Source organism: Paramormyrops kingsleyae, chromosome 24 (genome assembly GCF_048594095.1).
Source record: "Paramormyrops kingsleyae isolate MSU_618 chromosome 24, PKINGS_0.4, whole genome shotgun sequence".
Taxonomy (NCBI): domain Eukaryota; kingdom Metazoa; phylum Chordata; class Actinopteri; order Osteoglossiformes; family Mormyridae; genus Paramormyrops; species Paramormyrops kingsleyae.
In genome coordinates, this window is record NC_132820.1 from 19,493,042 (window position 1) to 19,516,780 (window position 23,739).

Genomic DNA, 23,739 nt, shown 5'->3' on the forward strand with positions numbered 1-23,739 from the left:
TATTAAACTTCAATGTTACTTTAGCCTGTGTACACTGCAGCAATTTCAATATTTCTCCAACAGCTAGACACCACATTTTCCTTGTTTCTCATCTACCGTTTTCCTACTTTCTGACTATTTAAATGCATTGGCCATCAGTTACAGTCTGTACGTAATTTCCAATTTAGCCACTGTCCTAATTTGTCTAAGACCAACCTTGGTTAATGCAGCTGACATCTCCTTATTGTTTATTTAGACATTTAAATATTAATCACCTTTCCCTTCATCTAAGTCAATATTTTTTATCTGCTTATATATTACTACCATTTCACATTTAGAAATCTAACAACCTTCAATGTTACTTCAGCCTGTGTACACTGCAGCAATTACAATATTTCTCCAACAGCTAGTCACCACATTTCCCTTCCGTTTCTCATCTACCTTTTTTCCTTTATTATACTTTGATAAACATTTCTACGGTAATGTTAAAATGTTAGGTTTCATATTTTCTGACTATTTAAATGCATTGCTCATCAATTACAGTCTGTACTTCATTTACAATAATTAGTGAACTTCTAATTTTATGCCATTTACTTCATTCCAGTTCATTACTTCTTTCCATTTGCTTTGGACCCGATTGTCACTGCTTGCAGTTATCTTTATTAAGGGTCCAAAGCATGAAATGCTTATGGACCATTATTGTTTTTCTTAGGATTTTTCTCTTTTATTATTATTATTATTATTATTTTTCGCGCCCTAAAACTGAATGCACAGCCTAAACCGTAAGTGCTAGACCAACCAAAATTGGTAATATGATGTCAATTCCTACCCGCTACTCAGATTCTCTGACCCAGGCTTGTCAGCCAGATGGGGGCGCTCTAGCGCCCCCCAACGCGTTTCAATCCATAGCTCCTGTCCTATTAGTCCTATAATTGAAATTATTTTTTCTGCTGATACAGACAGCTTTGCTCTACCAACTTGCTATTTGGACTATGAAGCTCCGCCTACTTAGATTTTTTGCTAATTTGCATAATTTGTGAAACTGACTTCTGCCTTCAAGTCCTACAATATTGGACCAAATCAGACAAATGAGGTGTCAAACCGATCAGTCCACTTAGGTGATCAAAATAGATTCAAGAAAGTCTGACATTTGTCTATTTTATGGCCATTTGCCATGCCAAAATCCCACATAAATTTGGCCTATTTGAGTCTGAATGCTATAACTTCTCCATACCTTAGCCTACCTGAACCAAACTTACAATCCAACCTCCCTGCTCTATTATGTGGTCAACATACAATGCGGCCCACATTTCGTCAATAGGGGGCGCTACAACTAATAACTGCCAATATCTCCTGACTGCCTTAACCAATCTAATTGAAATTTGGCAGATATGTACTATGTACAAGCCTGAGGTCAGAGAAGTAAAATGGCAGTCATTAGTTGTAAAATCCTGGCCACCATTAGCCAATCAAAATCAAGCAGCCATTTGACCAGCTAAACAATGAGCAATCCAAACCAAATTTGGGTTATACATTTGTATTCTGACCCTGAGCCCACCCTGTAAAGGACATGTCAGTCTGCCATATGGGGGCGCTACAGCCCATTTCTGCCTATTTCTCCTGAACTGTTAATTATAAAATTGACAATTGTTGCTTAAGCTATCCACTAGCTCATGACAAATTTAATGGTATAAAGAACTTCATCATATCTCTTGCCATTTTTGCCTATTTTGTAAAAGTCTTAAAACAGTACTTTTTTCTTATCCTCCTAGGATTTTCACCAAACCTACCTAAATCTGGTATCATTTAAATCAGGAGACAGTCCCTATATAAAATTATTAAAAAAATCATAAACTTTCCATGAGGTATGGCCACCAGCCACACCCAAACCATAGTGGTGCCACACCCATTTCAATCAGACAGCTATATCTCAGGCCTGCCTCAACCAATCATCATCAAACTTAAATATATAATGTAGGATATTACTGGAGAAGGGCCCTCCAAATTTGGTGCCGATCAGTCAAACGGGGGCGCTACAGCAATATAACATCACTGTATAAACTGCAAAATCAGCTCAACTTACATTTATCTCATTTTTGATCCAGTGACATATTACTGGTTAAAATCTTTTGCCCTGCAAGTTCTGTGAGTCATGTCAAATCAAGAAATATGCAATGTCCCATGATAGTCATTTGCATTCCCTTGTCATATTTAAAAACTTAATTAATAACATATTACTGTAACTACTGCAATGTCCAGCCTAAGTAGGTCAATCTGGTAGTAGAAAAATCAGGACACTGCCCATATGTATAATTTATAAAGATAACTTCACTTGCCTGTACAGTATAGCCACCAGCCACACTGAACCTACAGCATTTCCATGATCATTTCAATGAAACAGCTAAATCAGAGGCATACTTCATCTGATCATCACCAAATTTGACCCACTAATGTAGCACTGCACCTCAGACAGACCCTGCAAATTTGGTGCCGATCGGTCAAATGGGGGCGTGACAGCCACTGTCCATATATGTGTAAGACCCACCTTAGCAGATTCAGCTGAAATGTCCTTATTCCTCATGAAATCTTCAAATAGTTGTTACCTTTCCCTTCAGCTGAGTCCATATTTTTAATTTCCTTTAATTTTTCACCAATTTGCCTTATACAACATTATCAGACTTCATTTACAAATGAGAAGGTCAGAAAGCATTTAATATCTTTTCTAAAATGGAGCGCTGACTCCACCTGCTGGCCACAACATTTCCATTCCCATTTCATTCAAACAGCTAAATCTCAGGCATGCTTCATCCGATCCTTCCAAAATTTGATTCACTTCTGTATCAGTGGACTACAGACAGACCTTCCAAGTTTGGTGGCGATCAGTCAAATGGGAGCCATACAACCACTGTCCTAGTATGTCTAATAACTACCTTGGCTAATTCAGCTGAAATATCCTTCATAATACTTTCAAGAAATTAACTTTCCCTTCACCTCAGTCCATATTTTTAAGCTCCTTTCATTTTTCTGCTATTTGACTAATAGAAAATTATCAGATTTTATTTATAAGCCAGGCAGTATATATTGCAGATTTTTGGCTTTTTTGTATTAAATTGGCCAGTAGGTGGAGATGGTGCTCTATTTATCTTGCAGTTTTTTGGATTTCTTTTATGGATTAGCCAGCAGGTGTAGTTCGTCCTGTATTTCATTAATGGCATTAAATTATTTCAGGGCGTCTTATGTCTAGAACAATACTTTACAAATGCAGTAAGCCACTGTTGTTTTTTTTAATATGCAAGACAGCATGTGTTCACTGAGGTACTATAAAGTAAGCTTAACTTGTATGATCTAGACTTAAAATATTAGTTATGCAGGTGCCTATTTCTACCGTCTACTTAGACCATCTGACACAAAAAACAAATTCTTTTGGGCTGAGGCACTTCAGCAAATGGTTATATATTGTATCTTATATTGTTGTACTAAGGCTGCTTCTGCTAATGGCAGTAGTCAAACTGCCACACCAGGGACTGCATGCTACCAATTATCAAATGTAGCGCTAACTCCACCTGCTAGCCTCACCATTTCCATACCGAATTCATCAAGTCTGCTAAACCTCATTGATACTTCGTCGAATTCTCACAAAATTTGACTCACTTCTGTAGCACTGGACTATGAATAGACCATCTAACTTTGGTGACATTCGGTAAAACGGGGGCGCTTCTGCCACTGTCAAAATATACTAATAGTTAATGCAGCTGAAATTTCTTTATTTTTCATCAAACCTTCAAAGATTATTGACATTTTCATTTCATTTCACTTTTAGAAATGTATCAAAGTTCAAAGATACTTCAGGCTGTGTACAGTGCAACAATTGCAATTTCTTCCAACAGCTAGTCACCACATGTCCCATCTGTTTCTCATCTACCATATTCCCTTTATCGTACCTTAATCAACATATCAAAGTCAATGTTCAAAATGACAGGTATTATCTTATCATAGAAGCATTTCCTACTTTCTGACTATTTAACTGCATTGGCCATCAGTTACAGTCCGTACTTCATTTCCAATTTAGCCACTGTCTTAATATGTCTAAGACCAACCTTGGTTAATGCAGCTGACATCTCCTTATTGTATATATAAACATTTAAATATTAATCACCTTTCCCTTCATCTAAGTCCATATTTTTAATCTGCTTATACAATCCTGCCATTTGACTTTTAGGAATCTATCAAACTTCAATGTTACTTTAGCCTGTGTACACTGTAGCAATTTCAATATTTCTCTAAAAGCTAGTCACCATATTTCCCTTCTGTCACTCATTTACCATTTTCCTACTTTCTGACTATTTAAATGCATTGGCCATCAGTTACAGTCTGTACTTCATTTCCAATTTAGCCACTGTCATAATATGTCTAAGATCAACCTAGGTTAATGCAGCTGACATCTGTTTATTGTTTATTTAAACATTTAAATATTAATCACCTTTCCCTTCATCTAAGTCCATATTTTTAATCCGCTTATATTTTCCTGGCATTTGACTTTCAGAAATCTATCAAACTTCAATGTTTATTCAAGATGTGTATGCTGCAGCAATTGCAATTGTTTCAAACAGCTACTCACCACATTTCCCTTCTGTTTCCCATCTATCCTTTTCCCTTTATCAAACATTGATGAACATTTCTACAGTAATGTTTAAATGTTAGGTATCACATTTCATTGTTGCATGTCCTATTTTCTGACTATTTCAATGCATTTGCCATCAGTTACAGTCTGTACTTCATTTACAATAATTAGTGAACTTCTAATTTTATGCCATTCACTTCTTTCCTCTTCATTGCTTCTTTCCATTAGCTTTGGACCCGATTGTCACTGCTTGCAGTTATCTTTATTATTATTTTTCGCGCCCTAAAACTGAATGTACAGCCTAAACCGTAAGAGCTAGACCAACCAAACTTGGTAATATGATGTCAATTCCTACCCGCTACTCAGATTCTCCGACCCAGGCCTGTCAGCCAGATGGGGGCGCTCTAGCGCCCCCCAACGCGTTTCAGTCCATATCTCCTGTCCTATTAGTCCTATAATTGAAATTATTTTTTCTGCTGATACAGACAGCTTTGCTCTACCAACTGGCTATTTGGACTATGAAGCTCCGCCTACTTAGATTTTTTGCTAATTTGCATAATTTGTGAAACTGACTTCTGCCTTCAAGTCCTACAATATTGAACCAAATCAGACAAATGAGGTGTCAAACCGATCAGTCCACTGAGCTGATCAAAATATATTCAAGAAAGTCTGACATTTGTCTATTTTATGGCCACTAGCCATGCCCAAATCCCACCTAAATTTGGCCTATTTCAGTCTGAATGCTATAACTTCTCCATACCTTAGCCTACCTGAACCAAACTTACAATCCAACCTCCCTGCTCTATTATGGGGTCAACATACAATGCGGCCCACATTTCGTCAATAGGGGGCGCTACAACTAATAACTGCCAATATCTCCTGACTGCCTTAACCAATCTAATTGAAATTTGGCAGATATGTACTATGTACAAGCCTGAGGTCAGAGATGTAAAATGGCAGTCATTAGTTGTAAAATCCTGGCCACCATTAGCCAATCAAAATCAAGCAGCCATTTGACCAGCTAAACAATGAGCAATCCAAACCAAATTTGGGTTATACATTTGTATTCTGACCCTGAGCCCACCCTGTAAAGGACATGTCAGTCTGCCATATGGGGGCGCTACAGCACATTTCTGCCTATTTCTCCTGGACTGTTAATTATAAAATTGACAATTGTTGCTTAAGCTATCCACTAGCTCATGACAAATTTAATGGTATAAAGAACTTCATCATATCTCTTGCCATTTTTGCCTATTTTGTAAAAGTCTTAAAACAGTACTTTTTCTTATCCTCCTAGGATTTTCACCAAACCTACACAAATCTGGTATCATTTAAATCAGGAGACAGTCCCTATATAAAATTATTAAAAAAATCATAAACTTTCCATGAGGTATGGCCACCAGCCACACCCAAACCATAGTGGTGCCACACCCATTTCAATCAGACAGCTATATCTCAGGCCTGCCTCAACCAATCATCATCAAACTTAAATATATAATGTAGGATATTACTGGAGAAGGGCCCTCCAAATTTGGTGCCGATCGGTCAAACGGGGGCGCTACAGCAATATAACATCACTGTATAAACTGCAAAATCAGCTCAACTTACATTTATCTCATTTTTGATCCAGTGACATATTACTGGTTAAAATCTTTTGCCCTGCAAGTTCTGTGAGTCATGTCAAATCAAGAAATATGCAATGTCCCATGATAGTCATTTGCATTCCCTTGTCATATTTAAAAACTTAATTAATAACATATTACTGTAACTACTGCAATGTCCAGCCTAAGTAGGTCAATCTGGTAGTAGAAAAATCAGGACACTGCCCATATGTATAATTTATAAAGATAACTTCACTTGCCTGTACAGTATAGCCACCAGCCACACTGAACCTACAGCATTTCCATGATCATTTCAATCAAACAGCTAAATCAGAGGAATACTTCATCTGATCATCACCAAATTTGACCCACTAATGTAGCACTGCACCTCAGACAGACCCTGCAAATTTGGTGCCGATCGGTCAAATGGGGGCGCTACAGCTACTGTCCATTTATGTCTAAGACCCACCTTAGCAAATTCAGCTGAAATGTCCTTCTTTCTCATAAATCCTTCAAAGAATTTTTACCTTTCCCTACACCTTAGTCCATATTTTTAAGTTCCTTTAATTTTTCACCAATTTGCCTTATACAACATTATCAGACTTCATTTACAAATGAGAAGGTCAGAAAGCATTTAATATCATTTCTAAAATGGAGCGCTGACTCCACCTGCTGGCCACAACATTTCCATTCCCATTTCATTCAAACAGCTAAATCTCAGGCATGCTTCATCCGATTCTTACAAAATTTGATTCACTTCTGTATGACTGGACTACAGACAGATCTTCCAAGTTTGGTGGCGATCAGTCAATCTGGAGCGGTACAGCCACTGTCCTAGTATGTCTAATACCTACCATGGCTAATTCAGCTGAAATATCCTTCATAATACTTTCAAAGAATTAACTTTCCCTTCACCTCAGTCCATATTTTTAAGCTCCTTTCATTTTTCTGCTATTTGACATATAGAAAATTATCAGATTTTATTTATAAGCCAGGCAGTATATATTGCAGATTTTTCAATGTTTTGTATTAATTTGGCCAGTAGGTGGAGATGGTGCTCTATTTATATTGCACTTTTTTAGATTTTTTTTTATAGATTCGCCAGCAGGTGTAGTTCGTCCTCTATTTCATTAATGCCATTAAATTCTTTCAGGGCTTCTCATGTCTAGAAGAACACTTTACAAATGCAGTTAGCCACTGTTGTTTTAAATATACAAGACAGCATGTGTTCACTGAGGTAGTATAAAGTAAGCTTAACTTGTATGATCTAGACTTAAAATATTAGGTATGCAGGTGCCTATTTCTACCGTCTACTTAGACCATCTGACACAAACCACACATTCTTTTGGGCTGAGGCACTTCACCAAAGGGTTCTATATTATATCATACATTGGTTTACTAAGGCTGCTTCTGCTAATGGCAGTAGTCAAACTGCCACACCAGGGACTGCATGCTACCATTTATCAAATGTAGTGCTAACTGCACCTGCTGGCCACACTATTTCCATATCGAATTCATTAAGTCTGCTAAATCTCATTGATACTTCATCAAATTCTCATAAAATTTTAGTCACTTCTATAGCACTGGACTACGAATAGACCATCGAACTTTGGTGACATTCGGTTAAACGGGGGCGCTACTGCCACTGTCAAAATATGTCTAAAACTCATAGTTAATGAAGCTGAAATTTCTTTATTTTTCATCAAACCTTCAGAGATTAATCACATATTCATTTACTTTCATTTTCCTGCCATTCCACTTTTAGAAATGTATCAAAGTTCAGTGATACTTCAGGCTGTGTACACTGCAGCAACTGCAATTTCTTTGAACAGCTAGTCACCACATTTCCCTTCTGTTTCTCATCTACCATCTTCCCTTTATCGTACCTTAATCATCATTTCTACGGTAATGTTAAAATGTCAAGTATCATCTTATCATAGTAGCATTTGCAACATTCTGACTATTTAAATGCATTGGCCATCAGTTACAATCTGTACTTCATTACCAATTTAGCGACTGTCCTAATATGTCTAACAACATCCTTGGTTAATGCAGCTGACATCTCCTTATTGTTTATTTAAACATTTAAATATTAATCACCTTTCCCTTCATCTAAGTCCATATTATTAATCTGCTTATATATTCCTGCCATTTCACTTTTAGAAATCTATCAAACTTCAATGTTACTTCAGCCTGTGTACACTGCAGCAATTGCAATATTTCTCTAAAAGCTAGTCACCATATTTCCCTTCTGTCTCTCATTTACCATTTTCCTACTTTCTGACTATTTAAATGCATTGGCCATCAGTTACAGTCTGTACTTCATTTCCAATTTAGCCACTGTCATAATATGTCTAAGATCAACCTAGGTTAATGCAGCTGACATCTGTTTATTGTTTATTTAAACATTTAAATATTAATCACCTTTCCCTTCATCTAAGTCCATATTTTTAATCCGCTTATATTTTCCTGCCATTTGACTTTCAGAAATCTATCAAACTTCAATGTTTATTCAAGATGTGTATGCTGCAGCAATTGCAATTGTTTCGAACAGCTACTCACCACATTTCCCTTCTGTTTCTCATCTATCCTTTTCCCTTTATCAAACATTGATGAACATTTCTACAGTAATGTTTAAATGTTAGGTATCACATTTCATTGTTGCATGTCCTATTTTCTGACTATTTAAATGCATTGGCCATCAGTTACAGTCTGTACTTCATTTACAATAATTAGTGAACTTCTAATTTTATGCCATTCACTTCATTCCTCTTCATTGCTTCTTTCCATTAGCTTTGGACCCGATTGTCACTGCTTGCAGTTATCTTTATTATTAAGGGTCCAAAGCATGAAATGCTTATGGACCATTATTGTTTTTCTTAGGATTATTAAGGGTCCAAAGGACGAAGTCCTTATGGACCATTATTGTTTTTCTTAGGATTTTTCTCTTTTATTATTATTATTATTATTATTTTTCGCGCCCTAAAACTGAATGCATAGCCTAAACCGTAAGTGCTAGACCAACCAAACTTGGTAATATGATGTCAATTCCTACCCGCTACTCAGATTCTCTGACCCAGGCCTGTCAGCCAGATGGGGGCGCTCTAGCGCCCCCCAACGCGTTTCAGTCCATAGCTCCTGTCCTATTAGTCCTATAATTGAAATTATTATTTCTGCTCATACAGACAGCTTTGCTCTACCAACTGGCTATTTGGACTATGAAGCTCCGCCTACTTAGATTTTTTGCTAATTTGCATAATTTGTGAAACTGACTTCTGCCTTCAAGTCCTACAATATTGGACCAAATCAGACAAATGAGGTGTCAAACCGATCAGTCCACTTAGCTGATCAAAATAGATTCAAGAAAGTCTGACATTTGTCTATTTTATGGCCACTAGCCATGCCCAAATCCCACCTAAATTTGGCCTATTTCAGTCTGAATGCTATAACTTCTCCATACCTTAGCCTACCTGAACCAAACTTACAATCCAACCTCCCTGCTCTATTATGGGGTCAACATACAATGCGGCCCACATTTCGTCAATAGGGGGCGCTACAACTAATAACTGCCAATATCTCCTGACTGCCTTAACCAATCTAATTGAAATTTGGCAGATATGTACTATGTACAAGCCTGAGGTCAGAGAAGTAAAATGGCAGTCATTAGTTGTAAAATCCTGGCCACCATTAGCCAATCAAAATCAAGCAGCCATTTGACCAGCTAAACAATGAGCAATCCAAACCAAATTTGGCTTATACATTTGTATTCTGACCCTGAGCCCACCCTGTAAAGGACATGTCAGTCTGCCATATGGGGGCGCTACAGCACATTTCTGCCTATTTCTCCTGGACTGTTAATTATAAAATTGACAATTGTTGCTTAAGCTATCCACTAGCTCATGACAAATTTAATGGTATAAAGAACTTCATCATATCTCTTGCCATTTTTGCCTATTTTGTAAAAGTCTTAAAACAGTACTTTTTCTTATCCTCCTAGGATTTTCACCAAACCTACACAAATCTGGTATCATTTAAATCAGGAGACAGTCCCTATATAAAATTATTAAAAAAATCATAAACTTTCCATGAGGTATGGCCACCAGCCACACCCAAACCATAGTGGTGCCACACCCATTTCAATCAGACAGCTATATCTCAGGCCTGCCTCAACCAATCATCATCAAACTTAAATATATAATGTAGGATATTACTGGAGAAGGGCCCTCCAAATTTGGTGCCGATCAGTCAAACGGGGGCGCTACAGCAATATAACATCACTGTATAAACTGCAAAATCAGCTCAACTTACATTTATCTCATTTTTGATCCAGTGACATATTACTGGTTAAAATCTTTTGCCCTGCAAGTTCTGTGAGTCATGTCAAATCAAGAAATATGCAATGTCCCATGATAGTCATTTGCATTCCCTTGTGATATTTAAAAACTTAATTAATAACATATTACTGTAACTACTGCAATGTCCAGCCTAAGTAGGTCAATCTGGTAGTAGAAAAATCAGGACACTGCCCATATGTATAATTTATAAAGATAACTTCACTTGCCTGTACAGTATAGCCACCAGCCACACTGAACCTACAGCATTTCCATGATCATTTCAATGAAACAGCTAAATCAGAGGCATACTTCATCTGATCATCACCAAATTTGACCCACTAATGTAGCACTGCACCTCAGAAAGACCCTGCAAATTTGGTGCCGATCGGTCAAATGGGGGCGTGACAGCCACTGTCCATATATGTGTAAGACCCACCTTAGCAGATTCAGCTGAAATGTCCTTATTCCTCATGAAATCTTCAAATAGTTGTTACCTTTCCCTTCAGCTGAGTCCATATTTTTAATTTCCTTTAATTTTTCACCAATTTGCCTTATACAACATTATCAGACTTCATTTACAAATGAGAAGGTCAGAAAGCATTTAATATCTTTTCTAAAATGGAGCGCTGACTCCACCTGCTGGCCACAACATTTCCATTCCCATTTCATTCAAACAGCTAAATCTCAGGCATGCTTCATCCGATCCTTCCAAAATTTGATTCACTTCTGTAAGTCTGGACTACAGACAGATCTTCCAAGTTTGGTGGCGATCAGTCAATCTGGAGCAGTACAGCCACTGTCCTAGTATGTCTAATACCTACCTTGGGTAATTCAGCTGAAATATCCTTCATAATAGTTTCAAGTAATTAACTTTCCCTTCACCTCAGTCCATATTTTTAAGCTCCTTTCATTTTTCTGCTATTTGACTTATAGAAAATTATCAGATTTTATTTATAAGCCAGGCATTATATATTGCAGACTTTTCGCTTTTTTGTATTAAATTGGCCAGTAGGTGGAGATGGTGCTCTATTTATATTGCACATTTTTAGATTTTTTTTTATAGATTCGCCAGCAGGTGGAGTTCGTCCTCTATTTCATTAATGCCATTAAATTATTTCAGGGCTTCTCATGTCTAGAAGAATACTTTACAAATGTAGTAAGCCACTGTTGTTTTTTAAATATACAAGACAGCATTTGTTCACTGAGGTACTATAAAGTAAGCTTAACTTGTATGATCTAGACTTAAAATATTAGGTATGCAGGTGCCTATTTTTACTGTCTACTTAGATCATCTGACACAAACCACACATTCTTTTGGGCTGAGGCACTTCACCAAAAGGTTCTTTATTATATCATATATTGTTGTACTAAGGCTGCTTCTGCTAATGGCAGTAGTCAAGCTGCCACACCAGGGACTGCATGCTACCATTTATCAAATGTGCTAACTGCACCTGCTAGCAACGCTATTTCCATTCCGAATTTGTTTAGTCTGCTAAATCTCATTCATACTTCATCTAATTCTCATAAAATTTGACTGACTTCTATAGCACTGGACTACGAATAGACCATCAAACTTTGCTGACATTCGGTTAAACGGGGGCGCTACTGCCACTGTCGAAATATGTCTAAAACTGTGTTAATGCAGCTGACATCTCCTTATTGTTTATTTAAACATTAAAATATTAATCAACTTTCCCTTCATCTAAGTCTATGTTTTTAATTTGCTTATATATTTAAGGGTCCAAAGCATGAAATGCTTATGGACCATTATTGTTTTTCTTAGGATTTTTCTCTTTTATTATTATTAAGGGTCCAAAGCATGAAATGCTTATGGACCATTATTGTTTTTCTTAGGATTTTTCTCTTTTATTATTATTATTATTATTATTATTTTTCGCGCCCTAAAACTGAATGCACAGCCTAAACCGTAAGGGCTAGACCAACCAAACTTGGTAATATGATGTCAATTCCTACCCGCTACTCAGATTCTCTGACCCAGGCCTGTCAGCCAGATGGGGGCGCTCTAGCGCCCCCCAACGCGTTTCAGTCCATAGCTCCTGTCCTATTAGTCCTATAATTGAAATTATTTTTTCTGCTGATACAGACAGCTTTGCTCTACCAACTGGCTATTTGGACTATGAAGCTCCGCCTACTTAGATTTTTTGCTAATTTGCATAATTTGTGAAACTGACTTCTGCCTTCAAGTCCTACAATATTGGACCAAATCAGACAAATGAGGTGTCAAACCGATCAGTCCACTTAGCTGATCAAAATAGATTCAAGAAAGTCTGACATTTGTCTATTTTATGGCCACTAGCCATGCCCAAATCCCACCTAAATTTGGCCTATTTCAGTCTGAATGCTATAACTTCTGCATACCTTAGCCAACCTGAACCAAACTTACAATCCAACCTCCCTGCTCTATTATGAGGTCAACATACAATGCGGCCCACATTTCATCAATAGGGGGCGCTACAACTAATAACTGCCAATATCTCCTGACTGCCTTAACCAATCTAATTGAAATTTGGCAGATATGTACTATGTACAAGCCTGAGGTCAGCGAAGTAAAATGGCAGTCATTAGTTGTAAAATCCTGGCCACCATTAGCCAATCAAAATCAAGCAGCCATTTGACCAGCTAAACAATGAGCAATCCAAACCAAATTTGGGTTATACATTTGTATTCTGACCCTGAGCCCACCCTGTAAAGGACATGTCAGTCTGCCATATGGGGGCGCTACAGCACATTTCTGCCTATTTCTCCTGGACTGTTAATTATAAAATTGACAATTGTTGCTTAAGCTATCCACTAGCTCATGACAAATTTAATGGTATAAAGAACTTCATCATATCTCTTGCCATTTTTGCCTATTTTGTAAAAGTCTTAAAACAGTACTTTTTTCTTATCCTCCTAGGATTTTCACCAAACCTACACAGATCTGGTATCATTTAAATCAGGAGACAGTCCCTATATAAAATTATTAAAAAAATCATAAACTTTCCATGAGGTATGGCCACCAGCCACACCCAAACCATAGTGGTGCCACACCCATTTCAATCAGACAGCTATATCTCAGGCCTGCCTCAACCAATCATCATCAAACTTAAATATATAATGTAGGATATTACTGGAGAAGGGCCCTCCAAATTTGGTGCCGATCAGTCAAACGGGGGTGCTACAGCAATATAACATCACTGTATAAACTGCAAAATCAGCTCAACTTACATTTATCTCATTTTTGATCTAGTGACATATTACTGGTTAAAATCTTTTGCCCTGCAAGTTCGGTTAGTCATGTCAAATCAAGAAATATGCAATGTCCCATGATAGTCATTTGCATTCCCTTGTCATATTTAAAAACTTAATTAATAACATATTACTGTAACTACTGCAATGTCCAGCCTAAGTAGGTCAATCTGGTAGTAGAAAAATCAGGACACTGCCCCTATGTATAATTTATAAAGATAACTTCACTTGCCTGTACAGTATAGCCACCAGCCACACTGAACCTACAGCATTTCCATGATCATTTCAATCAAACAGCTAAATCAGAGGCATACTTCATCTGATCATCACCAAATTTGACCCACTAATGTAGCACTGCACCTCAGACAGACCCTGCAAATTTGGTGCCGATCGGTCAAATGGGGGCGCTACAGCTACTGTCCATTTATGTCTAAGACCGACCTTAGCAAATTCAGCTGAAATGTCCTTCTTTCTCATAAATCCTTCAAAGAATTTTTACCTTTCCCTACACCTTAGTCCATATTTTTAAGTTCCTTTCATTTTTCACCAATTTGCCTTATACAACATTATCAGACTTCATTTACAAATGAGAAGGTCAGAAAGCATTTAATATCATTTCTAAAATGGAGCGCTGACTCCACCTGCTGGCCACAACATTTCCATTTCCATTTCATTCAAACAGCTAAATCTCAGGCATGCTTCACCCAATCCTCACAAAATTTGACTTACTCCTGCAGCACTGGACTACAGAAAGACCATCTAAGTTTGGTGGTGATCAGTCAAACGGGGGCACTACAGCCAATGTATTATGTCTAAGAGCCACTTTTGCAGATTCAGCTGAATTGTCCTTCTTTCTCATAAAACCTTCAAAGAATTGTTACCTTTCCCTTCACCTTAGTCCATATTTTTAATTTCCTTTCATTTTTTACCAATTTGCCTCATACAACATTATCAGACTTCATTTACACATGAGAAGGCCTGAAAGTATTAAATAGTATTTCTAAAATGGAGCGTTGACTCCACCTGCTGGCCACAACATTTCCATTCCCATTTCATTCAAACAGCTAAATCTCAGGTATGCTTCATCCGATCCTTACAAAACTTGATTCACTTCTGTATGACTGGACTACAGACAGATCTTCCAAGTTTGGTGGCGATCAGTCAATCTGGAGCGGTACAGCCACTGTCCTAGTATGTCTAATACCTACCTTGGCTAATTCAGCTGAAATATCCTTCATAATACTTTCAAGGAATTAACTTTCCCTTCACCTCAGTCCATATTTTTAAGCTCCTTTCATTTTTCTGCTATTTGACTTATAGAAAATTATCAGATTTTATTTATAAGCCAGGCAGTATATATTGCAGATTTTTGGCTTTTTTGTATTAAATTGGCCAGTAGCTGGAGATGGTGCTCTATTTATATTGCAGTTTTTTGGATTTCTTTTATGGATTAGCCAGCAGGTGTAGTTCGTCCTGTATATCATTAATGGCATTAAATTATTTCAGGGCATCTTATGTCTAGAACAATACTTTACAAATGCAGTAAGCCACTGTTGTTGTTTTTTAATATACAAGACAGCATGTGTTCACTGAGGTACTATAAAGTAAGCTTAACTTGTATGATCTAGACTTAAAATATTAGGTATGCAGGTTCCTATTTCTACCGTCTACTTAGACCATCTGACACAAAAAACTAATTCTTTCGGGCTGAGGCACTTCACCAAATGGTTATATATTGTATCTTATATTGTTGTACTAAGGCTGCTTCTGCTAATGGCAGTAGTCAAACTGCCACACCAGGGACTGCATACTACCAATTATCAAATGTAGCGCTAACTCCACCTGCTGGCCTCACTATTTCCATACCGAATTCATCAAGTCTGCTAAACCTCATTGATACTTCATCGAATTCGCACAAAATTTGACTCACTTCTGTAGCACTGGACTATGAATAGACCATCAAACTTTGGTGACATTCGGTTAAACGGGGGCGCTACTGCCACTGTCGAAATATGTCTAAAACTGAGTTAATGTAGCTGAAATTTCTTTATTTTTCATCAAACCTTCAAAGATTAATCACATATTCATTCACTTTCATTTTCCTGCCATTTCACTTTTAGAAATGTATCAAAGTTCAGTGAAACTTCAGGCTGTGTACACTGCAGCAATTGCAATTTCTTTGAACAGCTAGTCACCACATTTCCCTTCTGTTTCTCATCTACCATCTTCCCTTTATCGTACCTTAATCAACATTTCTACGGTAATGTTAAAATGTCAAGTATCTTATCATAGTAGCATTTCCTACATTATGACTATTTAAATGCATTGGCCATCAGTTATAATCTGTACTTCATTTCAAATTTAGCCACTGTCCTAATATGTCTAACATCAACCTTGGTTAATGCAGCTGAAATTAATTTATTTGTCATCAAATATTTAAATATTAATCAACTTTCCCTTCATCTCAGTCCATATTATAAAATTGCTTTAACCCCCTGGGACCGGCGATCCCGCCGGCGGGATCTGACAGAATTCTCGCGAGACCCTTTAAATAACTCCGCGAGTTTTTGTCATATACACATTTTAAAAATACCCTCAGAAACTTTGGACGGTCTACTTTTCAAATATATATAGGTAGAAACTAAATATATTTTTACAGCTTCGTGATACGAATAGAAAGAACAAGAGTGACTGACTTAAGCGTCTGCGTCTCGAAGCGGCTCTGATCACCCACCCACTTGCAAATCGCGCTATTCGCATGATAATAACATGATAATCCGACAGTTAGTATTGGGTGAAGAAATATGTGAATACGCCCATTGTGACCGAAATAAACAAGAGCACATGTCTGGGTAGTGTTTACACTGATCGGCTACAATATAGCACACAGATACGTCTCTGCCGCTGAAGCTTTGCGCCAGTGTTGCCACTTTCAGCAGCGAAGCTCATACCTGTGTTCATAGCTCAGTGGGCTAAGCCTGTGTGCCTGCAATCACGTGGTCGCCGATTCAAACGCAGCGTATTTAGAACGTGAATAGCGATCTTCCGCTGAGAGCGGTCCTACACGCTCCCGACGCAAGTAAAACAAAGAAAGGTGACACGATTTGCTTTTTTGCCTATTTAACCTAATTTTAAAAACTTTAATACTTCTGACAATGGAAGTTTTGAAAAGAAGACAGATAACGGATTTAGTCAGTGTTTTTTTCATGATTCTACATAATGATTTCAGCGAGATATAAACTGAAATACACGAGAAAGATACGCGGTCGATGATGCCCTCGTCCCCAGAGCGTCAATTATAGTCACTGCATCATATTTATCGCTTTCTATATTTATATAGTCACAGTTTTTCATTTTTCATTCCATCTATCAATAAACTGTGAAAGGGATTTTATTGTTGCTACTTTTCTTGCGTTTCAAACTGCCTTTCCAAAGTGATGGGTGTGGGGTGCAGTGACATTCCAGACTGATGGGCCATTGACAGTATGCAAACTACTACAGGTGTGAGGACACCTATCTCATCAATATTCATTGTGAAGACCACTGACTTTGAGAAAAAGAGTGTCACTCCAAAGTTCTAACACTTTAGTAATCAAACCATATAAAATTTCTGAATGTCACTTTCACCTATGTGTAGCCAACCCCTGTGTCTATAAGCTTCAGAGCTCAAAAGTCTTACCTAGAAATGTCTATAATGTGATTTTTTACAATTTCTCAGCATGTCTGAAAATAGGTTTTTGAAAAGTATATGTTTAAAGTTGATTTTAACAAAAAATAGAATAATAACATTCTAAGAGGTCTCAGATTATTGGTGCTGAGTTTGTGCTGAATAAAAGCAAATGTATCACTTTGGGATAAATGTTTTTTAGATAGGTGAAATATTTTAAAATGTCAAGGCATGTCAGACTACTTCGAAAGTGGAAAAAAGGCCTCAGGCCCCAGGGGGTTAATTTTCCTGCCATTTGACTTTTAGAAATCTATCAAACTTCAGTGATGTACACTACAGCAATTTCAATTTTTCCCAAAAGCTAGTCACCACATGTCCGTTCTTTCTCATCTACCATGTTCCTTATTTCTGACGATTTCTATGCATTGGCCATCAGTTTCAGTTTATACTTCATTTACAATTTAGCCACTGTCCTAATATGTCTAACAACCTTGGTTAATGCAGCTGACATCTCCTTATTGTTTATTTAAACATTTAAATATTAATCACCTTTCCCTTCATCTAAGTCCATATTTTTTATCTGCTTATATATTACTGCCATTTCACTTTTAGAAATCTATCAAACTTCAATATTACTTCATCCTGTGTACATTGCAGCAATTGCAATATTTCTCAAACAGCTAGTCACCACATTTCTCTTCGGTTTCTCATCTACCATTATCACTTCATTGTACCTTGATAAACATTTCCACGGTAATGTTTAAATTTTAGGTATCATCTCATAGAAGCATTTCCTATTTTCTGCCAATTTAAATGCATTGCTAATCAATTGCAGTCTGTACTTCATTTACAATAATTAGTGAACTTCTAATTTTATGCCATTCACTTCATTACTATTCATTGCTTCTGCCCATTTGCTTTGGACCCGATTGTCACTGCTTGCAGTTATCTTTATTATTATTATTTTTCGCGCCCTAAAACTGAATGTACAGCCTAAACCATAAGAGCTAGACCAACCAAACTTGGTAATATGATGTCAATTCCTACCCGCTACTCAGAATCTCCGACCCAGGCCTGTCAGCCAGATGGGGGCGCTCTAGCGCCCCACAACGCGTTTCAGTCCATATCTCCTGTCCTATTAGTCCTATAATTGAAATTATTTTTTCTGCTGATACAGACAGCTTTGCTCTACCAACTGGCTATTTGGACTATGAAGCTCCGCCTACTTAGATTTTTTGCTAATTTGCATAATTTGTGAAACTGACTTCTGCCTTCAAGTCCTACAATATTGAACCAAATCAGACAAATGAGGTGTCAAACCGATCAGTCTACTGAGCTGATCAAAATATATTCAAGAACGTCTGACATTTGTCTATTTTATGGCCACTAGCCATGCCCAAATCCCACCTAAATTTGGCCTATTTCAGTCTGAATGCTATAACTTCTCCATACCTTAGCCTACCTGAACCAAACTTACAATCCAACCTCCCTGCTCTATTATGAGGGCACCATACAATGCGGCCCACATTTCGTCAATAGGGGGCGCTACAACTAAAAACTGGCAATATCTCCTGACTGCCTTAACCAATCTAATTGAAATTTGGCAGATATGTACTATGTACAAGCCTGAAGTCAGAGAAGTAAAATGGCAGTCATTAGTTGTAAAATCCTGGCCACCATTAGCCAATCAAAATCAAGCAGCCATTTGACCAGCTAAACAATGAGCAATCCAAACCAAATTTGGGTTATACATTTGTATTCTGACCCTGAGCCCAACCTGTAAAGGACATGTCAGTCTGCCATATGGGGGCGCTACAGCACATTTCTGCCTATTTCTCCTGAACTGTTAATTATAAAATTGACAATTGTTGCTTAAGCTATCCACTAGCTCATGACAAATTTAATGGTATAAAGAACTTCATCATATCTCTTGCCATTTTTGCCTATTTTGTAAAAGTCTTAAAACAGTACTTTTTTCTTATCCTCCTAGGATTTTCACCAAACCTACACAAATCTGGTATCATTTAAATTAGGAGACAGTCCCTATATAAAATTATTAAAAAAATCATAAACTTTCCATGAGGTATGGCCACCAGCCACACCCAAACCATAGTGGTGCCACACCCATTTCAATCAGACAGCTATATCTCAGGCCTGCCTCAACCAATCATCATCAAATTTAAATATATAATGTAGGATATTACTGGAGAAGGGCCCTCCAAATTTGGTGCCGATCAGTCAAACGGGGGTGCTACAGCAATATAACATCACTGTATAAACTGCAAAATCAGCTCAACTTACATTTATCTCATTTTTGATCCAGTGACATATTACTGGTTAAAATCTTTTGCCCTGCAAGTTCTGTGAGTCATGTCAAATCAAGAAATATGCAATGTCCCATGATAGTCATTTGCATTCCCTTGTCATATTTAAAAACTTAATAAATAACATATTACTGTAACTCCTGCAATGTCCATCCTAAGTAGGTCAATCTGGTAGTAGAAAAATCAGGACACTGCCCATATGTATAATTTATAAAGATAACTTCACTTGCCTGTACAGTATAGCCACCAGCCACACTGAAACTACAGCATTTCCATGATCATTTCAATCAAACAGCTAAATCAGAGGCATACTTCATCTGATCATCACCAAATTTGACCCACTAATGTAGGACTGCACCTCAGACAGACCCTGCAAATTTGGTGCCGATCGGTCTAATGGGGGCGCTACAGCTACTGTCCATTTATGTCTAAGACCCACCTTAGCAAATTCAGCTGAAATGTCCTTCTTTCTCATAAATCATTCAAAGAATTTTTACCTTTCCCTACACCTTAGTCCATATTTTTAAGTTCCTTTCATTTTTCAACAATTTGCCTTATACAACATTATCAGACTTCATTTACAAATGAGAAGGTCAGAAAGCATTTAATATCATTTCTAAAATGGAGCGCTGACTCCACCTGCTGGCCACAACATTTCCATTCCCATTTCATTCAAACAGCTAAATCTCAGACATGCTTCATCCGATCCTTACAAAATTTGATTCACTTCTGTATGACTGGACTACAGACAGATCTTCCAAGTTTGGTGGCGATCAGTCAATCTGGAGCGGTACAGCCACTGTCCTAGTATGTCTAATACCTACCTTGGCTAATTCAGCTGAAATATCCTTCATAATACTTTCAAGGAATTAACTTTCCCTTCACCTCAGTCCATATTTTTAAGCTCCTTTCATTTTTCTGCTATTTGACTTATAGAAAATTATCAGATTTTATTTATAAGCCAGGCAGTATATATTGCAGATTTTTCATTTTTTTGTATTAAATTGGCCAGTAGGTGGAGATGGTGCTCTATTTATATTGCACTTTTTTGGATTTTTTTGATAGATTCGCCAGCAGGTGGAGTTCGTCCTCTATTTCATTAATGACATTAAATTCTTTTAGGGCTTCTTATGTCTAGAAGAATACTTTACAAATGTAGTAAGCCACTGTTGTTTTGAATATACAAGACAGCATGTGTTCACTGAGGTAATATAAAGTAAGCTTAACTTTTATGATCTAGACTTAAAATATTAGGTATGCAGGTGCCTATTTCTACCGACTACTTAGACCATCTGACACAAACCATACATTGTCTTGGGCTGAGGCACTTCACCAAAGGGTTCTATATTTTATCCTATATTGGTGTACTAAGGCTGCTTCTGCTAATGGCAGTAGTCAAACTGCCACACCAGGGACTGCATGCATACAGCAGGCTAATATTATACATTATGGCCATTTACTATATAATGTCATTATATTGTAGTATGTTTTTCCTTAAATGTTGTTCAGGACATTGTAATACTTTTTGTACGTATATTTCCTTTACTGCCTGTTTCACCTACCGTAATTGAAATTTATTCTGACATTTACATGTGTATTTAACATGCTTAATAATGATGACTGTATTAATGATTATAATATTTATTATTACTCATTAGAGACATAATGGAAAACACATTATACACATTGTAAAATTGCAATTAAATACATCTGTCTTAGGCAAACATTTAGGTTTGTGTCATTGTTTGATGAGGCTGAAAAAGTACATTGAGACCACAATAGTTTAGCCAGAACAATTGACATAATATTTTGCATATGATGTGCATAGCATTCTTACATAAACAGTGTATAAAGACCACAAAGTGTGATAGTAGCACTCATATATATATATACTACAAAACTCCCAACATGGCAATATTCTTTTGAATATACAATTTAGTGTAAGTCAAGACAGGCATCACAAACAAAGCTGGACCGTTATTTTGACATCAATTTAACCATGGTATCATGACTGTAAATTATGTAACATATTATGTAGTACAGAACTGTTACAACACATCATTAATGTTTTGTTATTGCAGAGTAAAAGTGAAAATAACTTAATAAATACTACAAAAAAATTGTGCGACATCACAGCAATAAACATCCACAAGCGACAGCACATTTTACTCAAAGTACCTTTGCTGTCAGACTATAGTGTGTGGAGATGATTTCTGATGCATTTCACTTCAGGTATCTGTTTGTAGTTCATACTGTCTGTGTGCAGTCTCTGAGTGCTTTAGAGAACGCTTTGGTTGTTGACAAAATGGGCGCAGGGAAACTTGATGTGGTGAGTATGGTGTCACTGATATGAAGATAAGGCACTGGAAAAGAGAGTAAAACCAGAAAGCTGCATGTCAGCCAATCAGACACTTGCAGTTGTAAAGTAAAACTACTTCACAGACAAAATAATCTTTCAAAGCGGTAAACTCACCAGGCCAGCGCATCTAATTGTTCCAACGTACCAGGCAGTGTGATGTGTTAACGAAACTTGATGTGGTGGGCATGTGGTCAGTGTCATCAACAGCAGGTGCTGGAAAAGATTAAAGGCATAAACTGGCATGTAAGTTAGACAAACACTGACAGAGTAAAACTAGAACTACACCAAAGAGGAAGAAACCTCTGAAAAAGGCAAACTCACAAGGTCAGCGCCTGCTCCTCTGACCATGTAGCATTCAGTGTGATGTGTCACACTCCCAATGTACAGCTGTATGACGAAGGATGCAGTATAGCAGAGCTTGGACAGACAGATGTGACTTAGCTTGATCATCAGGGAAGCACATGACAGTTGTGCCTTAGTGACCTGAGGTTATACATAGGAGAAGGCAGGTTAAAATCTGAAATATAACAATGTAGTAGCGATTTCTGACAATACTTAGTTACACAATTTATAAGCTCATACACTGCAAACTGGCATGTTTTAACTAACATGCCCATGTTAAGTGAGAAAACTGTCACTGACGCACCTTTGCTTTGCCCACCCAGTCATGGCACATCCACTGTGTCTAGATAAATGTCTCACACTCACTGCCCAGCTTTCCCAGTTAGATTTTAGGTCATCCACATGTATGACTGTTTAGTGTTACTTCATTTTAGCTGTTTGAAGAAGGACACAAAACATACACATTACTGCAAAAAATGCATCATATACATAATACCATAATACAGTCAGTGTACATATCTGCAACATTTCCTTTTACAGTATGAAAGTACACTGTACAACACTATACAGACAGACGTCAGTATATGGTCTTACCTTAGCCCATAGATGGTCTGTGCCTGTTCGCCCTCTCACCATTCTTTTTGATCAAAGCCGTGCTCTGTGAAATTCTGTCTTTTTAGCATGTTTTGCAGTACAAGACATTAGTTTGGTACTGTCTACATCTGATGGTACTTCTTCATTTCCTTACTTTTAATTCATTGTAATTATATATTCTATGTTATATAAACAACTACACATTTACATTTTCCAAGTGTGTGGTGCTGTGTAAAGAGGTTCAGTGCACTGTACTGCCCCACAACACAAAATTTCTATATAGGCAATAATGCATTTCATGAATAGTCAATTAAATCACAGGACATCTAAAATTATTTATGTTTTTGTGGAAAATTCATACCATCAACAAGTTTGGCATACTGCTGTTGTGAGGCACTTGACAGAGCACATTACCTCCGTTTTACAAGCCCATGTTGTGTCCTCTGTGCTAATCTTCCCCTAGCCCACACACCCACCCCCAGTGCCAGATGCCCCATCCTCCCCTGCTTCCCACCCAGCCCCAGCCCTAGGCCCCCTGTCCCAGAAGCTGAAGCCCAACACCCCTCCCCTAAGATTAGCCTATGCTTAGTGGTAGCTAACATGTTGTATACAAAACTATACATTTACATTTTTGAAAGGTGTGGTGCTTTGTAAAAAGGTTCAGTGCAG